At 37.2% G+C, this 13,218-nt stretch overlaps 1 long non-coding RNA gene across 1 annotated transcript; it reads left to right on the top strand.

Moving 5' to 3' along the window:
* Nucleotides 1-6,817: 6,817 nt before the first annotated feature.
* On the top strand, nt 6,818-10,500 carry LOC107306156 (uncharacterized). Its single transcript, XR_001552026.3, has 2 exons — nt 6,818-6,935; nt 10,388-10,500. It is a non-coding gene; the product is annotated as an uncharacterized LOC107306156 (long non-coding RNA).
* The last annotated feature ends 2,718 nt before the right edge of the window (nt 10,501-13,218 follow it).

Genomic DNA, 13,218 nt, shown 5'->3' with positions numbered 1-13,218 from the left:
AAAATAAAGAACATGCAAGAACAACATCTGATCTCTCTCCCTCTTGAGACTCACCCACTTGTCCTAAATGCAGACTGTTTTGAATACATTTGAGCACTGAATTTTACCTGCAAGTACCATTATGGTCATGAGGGGACTGCATTGCAGAGAAAACCATCTGTGGTTTAACAAAGACTGAGGTAGTCACCCTTTGATTCACTCCTCAATCAGAGTTTAAATTTCCCAATAGCTTTGTGCTTTAAAGTATTCTCAAAGACAATAAATGAACAAAAGACAATGAATATTAAAAAAAAATCCAAAGCACTCTTTTTTGCCCAGAGAAGCTGTGGATGCCCTGTCCCTGGAGGTGTTTGAGCCCAGTTTGGATGGGGCCCTGGGCAGTCTGATCTAGTACCAGGTCTGGAGGTTGGTGGCCCTGCATGTGGCAGGGGTGTTGGAACTTCATGATCCTTGAGGTCCCTTCCAACCCAAACCATTCCATGATTCTGTGATTCTTAGATTCTATGATTTGTCTCACACTGTCAAATTGGCAGCCCCAGTTTGAAACAGATAGAAGCTGCAAGTGTGAGTCGTAGCAGAACAGGAACTCAATTAGACCCCCTCAATAAGCTCCTCTTTGAATCAAAGCTGCTCCAGAAAGGCAATAGCAGCTGAAGTCTGTTCAGTTCTGTGAAGTTGGACTATTCATCTGGTTAAACACAGAAAACCAAACATAACAAGAAGAAAGGATACTTTCAGCTTCAGAACTATTTTTTCTTATGCTGAATAAATAAAAATGTGCATTATTTGTTCTTGTTTTAATAGGAGTTTCATTATGACATCAAAAAATGCCAGACATAAACTGTTAAGTATTGATATCTATAATCCATCTAAAAATTTGCTCTAAGTTTAAGCATTTTAATGAAGAAAATACCCAGTGTTCTATACAGAATATCCAGAATGGAAATGGGATTAAAAAGAAAAAGAAAAAAGAAAAGGCTGGAATCTGAGTTCCAGTAGCTAGATACTAGAAATTCATCAAATTTAGTGTTAAAGTTCTCACATAAAATCCTTCAGTAAATCCAAAGATAACCATAAATTACTCTTACTGGCTAGACAATGGGCACTGATAGAAAGAGTTTTGCTAGGTTCACTGAAACTGCATCATCAATATGCTTAGGGTTTGAACATCTGCCCAAGGATCCAACTAACTATATTTATGTGTCTTACAAATTTAAATGGCCTGCTGGTTAAAACAAATCCCTTCCACTTAGGATTAAAGGTTTTCTTGTTTCTAACTCTAACAAAGGGCTCAATCATACAGGATGCTCTGTGTTTTCAATTACTATTCATTTGGGATTTATGTGTGGATAAGGAAAAGTGGTGTAGGTGGAAAATTATGTATATGTAGCCCCTGCCAGAGAAAGAAGATAACTTTTCTAAATGTTATTTTAACTGTAATTCCTGCAGAAACTGTGTGTGTTGTATGTATGAGAGGCTGAACAGAATATTTTCCATGAAAATCCTAACGATTTGAAGCGTGAGCTGCAAGGAAAGCAGCGATAGCAAAGCACCATAACTACAATTATAGCTTTACCATAAGAAAATTTTTATTAAAATTATAAGTCCTTCCCTTAGAAAGCTGCTGTTTGAAAACACAAAGCAGGCTACTTTGCTGTTTTCACAATTTTAAAAAGGAATGTTGAGCACAGTTGATTTTATCCAGGAATAACTCACAGAGGATACAGCTTTACTGAAGTGAGGTCCATAGCAAGTGTTTTAGAAACTCCTTACCATGAACTTAGGCACAACTGGGCCACTGGAGATAAATGAGATAGAAATGAAAACCAAACTGCAAGCAAAGATTTCTTTGCTAATTTACAAACAAATTTAATGAGAAAGGTGATGTCATTTATGTTCAAGTGCAAGGGGTTTTAACTTTTCCCATGGGAAACCTCCCTTTCCTGAGGTCTATGGTGGCCTCTAGTGGCTCCTGTCTTCAGACAAAATAAAGCAGCAGCCATATTAAAAAAAAAACAAAACAAAACAAAAAAAACCCCACTAAAATAATACTTTATGTTAAATGACATATTTATTAGCTCTGTATATATGTAACTGCACTTAAGTGCCAGACATTGTTAATCTTCTCCAAGGAAAGATGCCAATAAGAGAAAAAAATATGGTTAACTAGATAGAGATTTAGCTACGTTAAGTACATATAAATCAGGGATAGGCTTGAATCCAACTCCCGTACTTAACAATCCTTATAAAAAGATAAAGATTCTGATCCAACGTTAGCTCCAGAGCATCTGCACTCCAAATGACCTTGTGATATTCCTTCATTTTAGATCACTGCAATATAAATAATAAGTGTTGAATAGAAAAAAAAATGATGGTGGGTGCTGTGCCCCCAGATCCAAAGTTTAAATCCTCAGGGATGTTTTTCCCAGAGGTCTCTTCCATCACCTGCATAATGCCTGTGAAAGCTATCAGTTCCATCCTTGCAGTTCTTAAGGTTCATTACAGTCCTGTGGACAGGGACATAGTCCCCTGTGTCCTATGCTATTGAACAGTAGAAGAGTATTGTTTATTGTGCCAGGTTACATAGACTAGGTGTTGTTTTACCTTGCTTGCATGAAACAGAATGAGTTTTCTTTACAGAGTAGATTCACCTAAATGGATGTTATAGAAAATCCAGCAGGATCTCTTTCTTTGCATATAATTTCCTTCTTTTACATCTTTATGCAGGTGGAGACAAAGTGACCTATTTGGTAATCGTAGGAAGTCACAGAAGAAGGTAGGACCAATGGATCACCTTCCTTCTCTGCCTGAAAAGATTTGGACTACTAACTCTCAGCCTCCATGACGGATCAAAATCCCTTTAATCTCTTGTGCTGTGGGAGTGCTACTCATCCTATTGCAGAAATTCACTTCAAATGCCAGAACTAGTGTCAGAAACAAAGCCGTAGTAACACTGACTGCCATAGCTCCTGTGGACCACTGTGAAATTAGGACACAATATTCATGCACTTCCAAAGCCCTAGCAGCTCTGTAACACAACTAGGTGAAAGTGCACAGAATTACAGCACCAGTAACATTTTTAGTGTTGATTGTATATAAATAACCCTCCAGATAATGGCCAATCTAAGACAGCTGCAGGAGATTTGTAGTGAAGACAGACACTCCAGGAATGATCAGTCATCGTCAGAGGAAAATGGGTGACAGGGAAGCATCCACCCGATCAGCTAGAGAGTTGTTCTTGGGGACAAGCTGGACAGTCCATCACTGCAAGCATTCAGTTACTTTGACTATTCTTCAGCAATTTTCATTATTCATCAGCAAACATGATTTGAGCCTACAGAAGTAGACTGCAGAGCCAGTTAATCTATGTACATATTAATGAATTCCAAAAAAAATCTTCACTTCTGTGCAGTTGACACCTTGGTAGGTTGAAAAGAAATTATTAATATTTTATTGATGTGTCAATGTGGAATCTTTCTTTTGCTAATGAAAAACAAACAGTTCATCTGAAACGAAGTTGTTCTGTTCTCTTCTGGGTATAAGTTATTCTTTCTTTTCTAATTTGATAAGATGGAATCATGAAAAGCTTTCTTTAATCTTTCTTGGCAGACTCAGTAAGATTTTACACCATCCTCAGACTTGTTACAGAGCATTGACTTAGGCGAAGGTATCTGTCTCAAACACAAAGGCTACAATAATTTCTATTCTCAACCCTTAGCTGTTTTGGTACCCAGCACTGTATACTTATGGAAATTTCAGGACAGATTCTCTCTTGCAGTCATATTACCACAACAGCTACATGACTCTGGCTGAGGAACATCTTTTGTATTTTGTGCACTTTGAGATAGATATCTGTCATGGTTATTGTCACATGGCTTAACCTATATATCTCTATATATCACAGCATAGCTCTGTCCAAGTCCGTGCTGGGTAGATGTGGACTTCAGAATTAAAGATGCCTGGCAGAGCCCTTTGCACCATGATGTTAGGTGGAGGTCTCCTGCTGGAGAGTAACAACAAAGATGTAAGATGTGGCAGAAAGCCAACTTCATTTCCACTGCTTCTCAATGCTGAATATTTCATGCATCAGCAGTACCCACAGAAAGAACATATACAAGCATGTTGCCCTGCAAGGTCTTTTCTTCAGGGTGAGTGACAATTATTTTTGTTTTAGCAGCTCCTGTTTCTCAAGAAGATAATATACAACATAACTGAATTCTATGATCATTATAATTTTGGAGAGTGGGACGGTGAAAAAAAAAAGGGGGGAGTTGGCTGAACCACGGGAGCATTTGTTTGTCCAAAATAAATCCTTTAGTTGAAAAATATTATTGCAAATAGCAACTTGAAAATATTGTTTAGCTTCCTAGGCCTTAAAAGAGATTCCTTATTGATTCCTGCAGCTAGAAGAAAAAGCAGTTGCTGCTGTGAAGATACTGTGATATGTCCTGAACTGACAGTTGTAACACTTTACAAGCCATTTGCTACATTAAGAAAGCTCCATGTTTTGTCTATATACTGACTCTATCTTAAAGGGTTTTGCGACATCAGAATTTCTTTCTTACTGAATGTTTATCTAGTAAAATCATCTTTGGTTATCTTGCTAGTTCCAGTAATAGTTAACACAACTGACAGTGACAACATGGAAATTACTAAAAATTTAATTTCGCAATAGAAGGATTGAAATGGTATTTAATGCTTTAAAAATAATTGTGCAACAATAGACAAGGAAATGAGTTTATTCCACTGCAAATCTCATTTGCAGAGAGGATGTTGGAATGTTACTTGTTGGTGCTTTCTAAGTGGCACGTCTTTACTGTATTTTTGCTGCAGTCTGAGCTACTGGCAATCCCAAATATGTTAGTGCCATGACATTCACAGCAGATGCACATCTGTTGTAGTGCTTTACTTCAAGAATGCTCAGACAGTGCCTGGAAGCCTATTGGTGGCCATGGCAGTGCCATGCTCCAAGAGCAGAAGGGATGTCCCAGTGCTGTATGGTGGGCTTGAACATCACATGGCATTTATCCCCCTATCCCCCACCTCCTGCCATATCCTGCTTGCACTCTCTCCCACCCCCTGCCCACATGAGTAAGTGAACGTCTCCACTGTATAGAGGAAAGAAATGTCAGAAGTCTGTTCATAACTGCTTTCTGATGTACACATCCATTTATGTCACTCTCCACCTCACCAAGAGGAAAGTCCAAAAATTATGCAACACTTTTGAAACGATAATCACCATTTGTTCAAAAACCTCACCATGGACCCTGCAGTGGATACTTAGAACTATTTGCAGAAACAGTTCCACAGCTGGCATCCAAACTTATTTAAGGAAGGCAACAAAACAGGCCTTGAATACACCTTTCATGAAACTCACACTGAGAATTGCTTAGAACCAAGTACCTTCCAATAAAAGACAAATTAACATAGTAAAAGCTAAGATTCAGAAACTTTGTGGGTAAGCATATTTCTTCTGTGTACTGAGACACATAACTCAAAACTGCTCTCTTACAGTATTTAGGAGACATGGAAAGTGTTTCTGGCATCCCTGAATGGAAATTCAATTATTTTTAGTGAGCTAAATCTGAAAAAATAGCTTGCTCCAAAGTGTCTGGGTGTGGCTGTTGTTGTCCACTAGAAAGTGTCTGCTGTTACCAGTAACACAGACCTTTGAATCTGGAGACTTTCATGCAAATAATTTTCCACTGTAGTTTTAGGTTTCAAAAGTGTAGATTTTAGAAAGATAAATTACTACTTTTTTTATTAGACCAGACTTCCACAACATGACCTCTGTACAAATTGTTTGTCCCACATCTAAAAATACAGAAACAGTGGTTTAAAAACAGGAAATATATATATGTTAAATTACCATCTCAACTCAGGTTGAGAGGGCTTATATCGATTCAATTGGAGGTTTTTCTTTTGTGTTATGTGTTTTTTTTCCCCCTTCAAAATACAGTAAAGTCTTCAGTGTTAGCAAATGAAAACACAAAGGCCTGTCCTTCACCGCTTTCCATTTTATGGAACTATGACATAAAATGAACAAGCAGGAGGTGTCAGACACCAATAAATCATGACAGGAGAACAGTGAACTTCCTGCTAAGCAGCGTAATGGCTATTCCAGGTGTACATTAACGGAGAATCAAATGAATAGCTGTCCAAAATGCTTATTTGAAACATCTCTAGAGGGATTTTCTATTAGCTAATTCTTTGTCATTTTCTCCAAGTATCATTAACACCTGTACTGTATTACAGTGCAGCAGATGGGTATAAATCCTTACCAGGCATTTTAAGAGAATTGGAGCCAGGTAAATTTCTAAGACAATGCCATTTCCACTACTTTTTACAGAAGTGCATTGCCTCAGGTATCTGTGTGTAATGGCCCACCCAGCTAGCACTGAATCTGCAGAGTTAATTCATGTGTAATACAGTGAGAAGAAATTTATAATCACTATCATTCAGTGTAAGTCAGAGTGCAAGCAAAATCTCATAGAGCCCATTCCTATATGTGCAACACATACTGCCTTTACCAAAGCAGCAAAATGTACTCGCGCTGCACTTTGTCATCTTCACTGGTTCTGAATTCACACAGAGTGCAGTGATGTGGTGTAACAGACTCCCCAAGGAGGTTGTGGATGCCTTATCTCTTGAGGCATTCAAGGCCAACCTGTTTGTGGCTCTGGGCAGTCTGGTCTGATGGCTGGTGACCCTGCACATAGCAGGGGATTAAACTGGATGATCATTGTAGTCCTTTTCAACCCAGGCAGTTCTATGATACTATGATTCTATGATTCTATGAAAACAATCTGGTTGATGACATGACAGCAGCTGCTGTCAAAGGCAAGAAATGTCTATAGCAAACTATTCTTAGTATGCAGTACTTCTCAGCTGAAGATCTCAGTTTAAAGGCAGTGAAATCCACAGAATCCAATTTGGTAAGTACACAGACTACATTTTCAGACAGGCAAATATTTATGTGCATGTGTGTGCATATTTGTAAACATATATAATTACAATAATCCAGAGTCTACCTCTGCAATACGGAACATGTACAGTTAGGGCTTCAGTTATGCTAATAGATTAGGTACACCTGTTTTAGTATGGAGCTTGATTGTTCAAAACATATCAGTTTTAATACTATGTTAATCGTCATGCAAATTAGCCACCATATGCTTTTTTTTTGGATGACATTTCTTTACCAAGAGAGTGGTGAGGTGCTGGCACAGGCTGCCCAGGGAGGCTGTGGATGCCCCATCCCTGGAGGTGTTCAAGGCCAGGTTGGATGGGGCCTTTGGCAGCATGGTCTAGTATTATATGTGGAGATTACTGGTGATGCCTGCAGCAGGGGGGTTGGAACTTTATGATCCTTGAAATCCCTTTCAACCCAAGCCATTTTATGATTCTATGATTCTATAATATAGCAACTCCACACAGCAGTTATAACCTTTTATCATTATTATTATTATTATTATTGTCACTGAGAAGATGGAGAACAATTAAGATAAGTTTATTCTTAAAAAAAAAAAAAAAGTCTTTTATTTTTTTTTTTTTGTTGTTGTTAAAAATATGTATGTTTCACATCCACGCTTCTAAAGGGTAATCTCATTATTTCTCTTAAGTCAGTTATTGCACATTCTCTAAGTACCAAATATGTCATATGGTCCTATAGCAGCACAGCAGGCATTTGAAAATAGGCAGTTATATTGATGAAGTGAAATCATCTTTCTGATTTTTCTCTAGGTTAATTCTCCCCCAGGTGCTGCCTGGGTATGTTCCAGCCTAACTCACGAGTCTGTACAACATACAGCTCTGCCTTTTCCTGACAGATACCCTGATCTGTAGGAAACTAAAATTCCTTGAGTCTGTTTACAGTTTTGTGTCAAATTTAATCCAGGTTCATCAAGAGCCACTTTGTGAATTTGCAGACTGCACTAAAAGAGCACTTTGTCCCCCTTCCAGAAGCCAGACTCCAATACTTTTAGCATGCCGCCAGACAGCCAGACATATCATGAAATAATAATAATATGCTGTGCTGGAGAGAACTTCAGGTGATACTGAGGGCCCTCTGCCTCCTTCAGCAAGATTAGGTACTCCTACTGCATATAACCATTTCATATTGCCCAGCTTCTTCAAAGCTAGCAACTCCTCAGCTTCTCTCAGTGCTTTAAATGTGCTCTGTATAATTCATGAGTTCTGTAGAGACATGCGAATGATCTAAAATAATCATTGGCAGATAGGAAGAGTAGCAGGGAAACTGAGACGCAGGCACAGCCAAATGCTCACCAGTAGTATGTGCAAGGCTTGGAAACTGCACGCCTGTTCTCAGACCCTCTCCTTCACCTTTCCATATAGACACAGTCAGAAAAGCCAGCTGGAACAGCATGTAGTTTTATGCAGAAGATCATTTTACAAAATAGTGTTCTGTCAGGTCTCTGCCAACAAGGCAGACCTCTGCTGGGTTCTCTTGTTCCAAACCATAGTTAAATAACAGGCTTCAGAGAAACCTGAAGTTTGTAAGAAGCCAGTAATTGTATTTGTTCCAAGTGATGAAGAAATAAGTAATTGTAAACAAATTCCAGCAGGTAAAGTGAAAAGAATTCTGAAGTAGAAGGTAAAAAGTAAAAAGCTCATAAATAAAGCAAGACTTAGAACAAATACAAACAAACAAACAAAGGACCAATTAAGTCAAGTAATCTCTTCAAACCAATTAACTGCTTTCTTGTGGCCACAGTAGGGAGAGGAAGGGACAAGACATGATCAGAAAAATAAGAGGAACAAAAAAGCAACATAAATGAACAACCACCACTGCTGCAACTCAGTCCAAACCTGAATCCAGATTGAACAATAAATCAGTGAGTCAACTGGTCATTAACAGAGAAGGAAGATACCTTCAATTCATGATTCATGCCACTTTTAGAAATTTATTTAACTGCTTAATTCTAACACAAGATGCAGTCTTGAAAGTAACCCTGCTGTTCACTGTGAAGGGTGTTTACTGAATGATTTCTTTAACAGATTTGGGTTTGGTCCCATAGCTGAAGGAGAGGAGTACTGGAAAAAAACAATGTGACTGCTGGCGTCTGGCATTTGTTTCTTTTCTTCAGTGTCTTACAGTAGCAAGGTCTCAAAGAGTTTCTGAGTTTCCATATTTCTCCCGTTCATATCTAGAAAGATTCTATTCAGAAATTTAGTAATAAGACAGCATTTGTCATAAAAATACATTCTCTTGTATAAGAACTTTTTTCCCTCTTTCTTTCTTTCTTTCTTTCTTTCTTTCTTTCTTTCTTTCTTTCTTTCTTTCTTTCTTTCTTTCTTTCTTTCTTTCTTTCTTTCTTTCTTTCTTTCTTTCTTTCTTTCTTTCTTTCTTTCTTTCTTTCTTTCTTTCTTTCTTTCTTTCTTTCTTTCTTTCTTTCTTATTCCCTTCCTCCCTTCCTCCCTTTCTTCCTTCCTCCCTCCCTTCCTCCCTTTCTTCCTTCCTTCCTCCCTCCCTTCCTCCCTTTCTTCCTTCCTTCCTCCCTCCCTCCCTCCCTTCCTTCTTTCCTTCCTTCCTTCCTTCCTTCCTTCCTTCCTTCCTTCCTTCCTTCCTTCCTTCCTTCCTTCCTTCCTGGTAATATAGAAAATAAAATACTATAACTACAGTTTATTCCAGAAAGAAAAAAAATCTCATAGTTCTATATTCTGACCTCATTTTTTTTCAAAGTAAATCTTTAAATAGATCAATTATTTATTTATTTATTTATTTATTTATTTTAAGTATAGTTCATGGCATCACTTTGTCATGGAAATAAGCCTGAGTTGAAAGCATAATTATAGATCAAAATATATTGAAGCTTAGTTCTAGCTGGATTTTTGTTTTATCCTTTTTGTTTTCATATAGATGCCAAATCCATATGAAAACATTTCCAGAGGTTTCTTCTCAGTACAAAGCTGTCTAAGTCATTCAACTCCTTGCCATGTTTTGGGTGTTAGTGATGTCTTCACTTACTACAGGTGAACTCAAGAATCCTAAGCTTGAATCCTAGCCAAGTAGGAAGAAGATGCCGTCACTTTATATCTTCTTACATTTGCAGATCACCTTTTTAAAATTACTGGTACAATTGCATAAATTTGGAATTTGAAAACTTGTTAATTTTCTGTCTTTTCAGTAGATATGTAAACAGCCCAGTATCATTACTTATTAGAAAGATAGGAAATAAAGGAAAAAAAATAAAATAAAAAATATTAAACTGTAAAGGAAACAAGCAAACAAGTAACAGAAAATGTTCCTTTGGTCATTTAGAATTTGTGGATGAAAACTGTTAGAAGATGTGATGCATCTGATAATATTTTGGCACAGTACTCATGGTGCAATAAGGCAATCATTTCTGTCTTGGCTTTCTCTCTCCAGACAAATTCCAGATCCCTGAAGGTGTAGCAGAATGTTACTGACTCAGAGAACTGCTGGAACAAGACAGGATCTCTAAGAAAAATGGCCTGAATAAATTCTCCATGTTTTTGTAAGAGGTGTAAGCATATGATTCTCATATATCAGCTATGTATGTGGACAGGAGTTCCCATACTTCTGAGGCTCAACCCACTTGGCAAAACTTGGTTGTGTGGGTGTTACCATTTCTGCACATAAGAACCATTTCATGTGAAAATATCCGAACCTGTGTAACAAAAAGAGTGATTGATTTTTTATAAGAATCAGTGGTGATATCTTTTCCAGACAGATAATTTATCAACATGCCTAGAGTTTCCAGGAAAATTTATACTGTCCACTTTAAGATCAAACCAGATGCTGACTGTTTTTCCAGAAGCTTCAGTTTGGTTTTTTAACATCTTTTCAAGAGACAACACATACGTTTTAACTACATTCACTGTGCTCGTCAAGAAACTTCACCAGTTTCAATAAACGTAGAAAATCTGCAGTTTATGTACTTGAATTTAACTAAGTTCCTTGATGTTTTAAATGTTCTGTTCTTTTATTGGCTGCCTCCATCTGTATCTGTCAATTCACTGACCACACAGCCAAGGCTCACTTGCCAAACAGCACAAAATAAGTTCATGACATCCATTTTCTTCGTCCATTTACTCTCAGGTCTCAGGCTCTGTCTGGTACTTGGTCATACTATGTTCTTACACGGACTTCTATCAACAGTTTTCTGAAATATGTAACAAAATAATTAGAAATAATCTCTGAAAACCTAATTAAAAATCTGTTTCCTACTATTGTGGTTTCTGTTAAATATATTAACATCTGTAGTTAATTTGATACCTCTCAGTTTTCTGGGGAGATTTCTGTGGTATTTAATTCATCTATTACAAAATTTCAGTCTTCATGAATTCTTATTCCTTGAAAGAGATGTCGTTTGCAAAGAAAATTTTGGTGTATTCGCATTTCAGCTGCACTGATAGCCGATTGAGGCCCTTCCTAGTGAAAAGACTTGTGACATTTCCTATGAAAAGACTACAGAAAGAGGATTATTTGGTTGATAGCACATTTGACCGCTTTCATATGTCAAAGGCTTCCTTTTATAGTTATCTCTTCAATAGTCCCGGTTTCCTGGAAATCACTAACATTGTCATAAAAAGCTTAACCCACAATAACACCGCATAAACTGTCTGGCAGCTCACATCTGGGGACATTCTTCCACATCTGGATGAAAGCTTTCTTTTTCCCTTTTAATTCTTTGTATTCTTCCCCCCCGTCCCCCCCCCCTTTTTTTTTTTTTAATTTTATTTTATTTTATTTTATTTTATTTTATTTTATTTTATTTTATTTTATTTTATTTTATTTTATTTTATTTTATTAAAGCGTATTTAATGCCTTGATTGTACTAAAACAAATAGTTGTTGGAACATGCAGTTATAATTCCTTAATCCAAGAAGAGTGCAAAAGCACATAAATGAGCTATAAACTGATAATGCAGTTTCCTACATTGAAAAATAATAATACTCATTTGATAATCTTGGCTATCCATTGGCATAGGCCAGTCAATATGTTTCATCTTGTAATTCCTGCAGGTTTTCTTTTATGGAGTTAACAGATGTCAGTGAGTTGACAATATTAGCCTGTTGAGAATAATGTCTTTCTGTCTCCAAGAGCTTTTATTTATTTCTTATGTAAATTGGCCCATATAATCCCACTAATCAACAAAACACTGAAACGAAGATGTGTAAACAGTTCACAAAGTCATGAATTTACAGGGTGTGAGAAAAGGAACAAAAGACAGTCCGTATTTAAGACAGAAGAAGACAATTTCATAATAAAAGAGGTTAATACTATCGTTTTTCAGTGGAAGATTTATTTGTTCAAAACGTAAAAAACAACCAGAGAAAACCAATTGCATGGAAACCAACAAGCAGTAGATGTGTGTCTGTAGGAAGTCTGTCTATCCACACACTTTTCTGAACCTGGAATAGAAAACATGAGTTTTTCCTGAAGTATACAAACTGTATACTCAATATATTCAGTATATTCAGTAAACTGTGTATGCAGTATAGATTCTTTTAGACCCTCACCACACACATAAGAGCAGCTAAAACTGTGGTGCAGCTTTGCATTGAAAAACCCTAGTCTTTCTGTATTTGTGTGAAAATCTCCTCTATGTTTATTATACCTGATTTATGCCTATAGATCTGGCAGTGGTCAAGTACATTTGGGAGGAATGTTGTTCTGCCTGTACCGTAGAAAGACTGTTTTCTCAGGAGAAACTAAGGTAGAAACAGGATTGCTAGGGTCTGTCAACTCAAATGTCCTAATATCCAGTTGCTGCAGGTAACGAATAGTACAAAACCAAAAAGAACATAAAACAAATGAAAACTAGTTTAGAAAACTATTCTATGAGATGGATAGTTGCATCAGTGGTTGCATGAATATGCTCTGAGCTGGAGATGGTGTCAGTCGGGGAATCCATGTCACAGGAGAGCTTTTTATCAGCAAATGAAGTAAAGAGTGTCTTAATGGATAATCCAAAACCCATATTGATCAAACCTAGATAACGAAGACTTGAATATGATCTTCCCAATAAACATGGGCTTAAAGATAAAGTCCTTCTGACTTCCTCAGAAGGCATAAGAAAGCTTTGAAGTTCAGTCAGCCTTGTCTGAGTTCTTTATTTCCATCTTTAGAAATGTAGGTTTCATCAAGGGTTGATTTTGAGTGAATTAAGCTGGGAGCACTTTGCTGTCTTCAATGAGGTACAAAACACTTAGAATAGCAAACAACTTAGTCAA

The sequence above is a fragment of the Coturnix japonica genome, chromosome 1 (assembly GCF_054131305.1).
Source record: "Coturnix japonica strain WE chromosome 1, WE-NBRP24, whole genome shotgun sequence".
Lineage (NCBI taxonomy): Eukaryota > Metazoa > Chordata > Aves > Galliformes > Phasianidae > Coturnix > Coturnix japonica.
The sequence above is the reverse complement of the archived record's forward strand: the minus strand, read 5'-3'. Positions and strand labels throughout refer to the sequence as shown.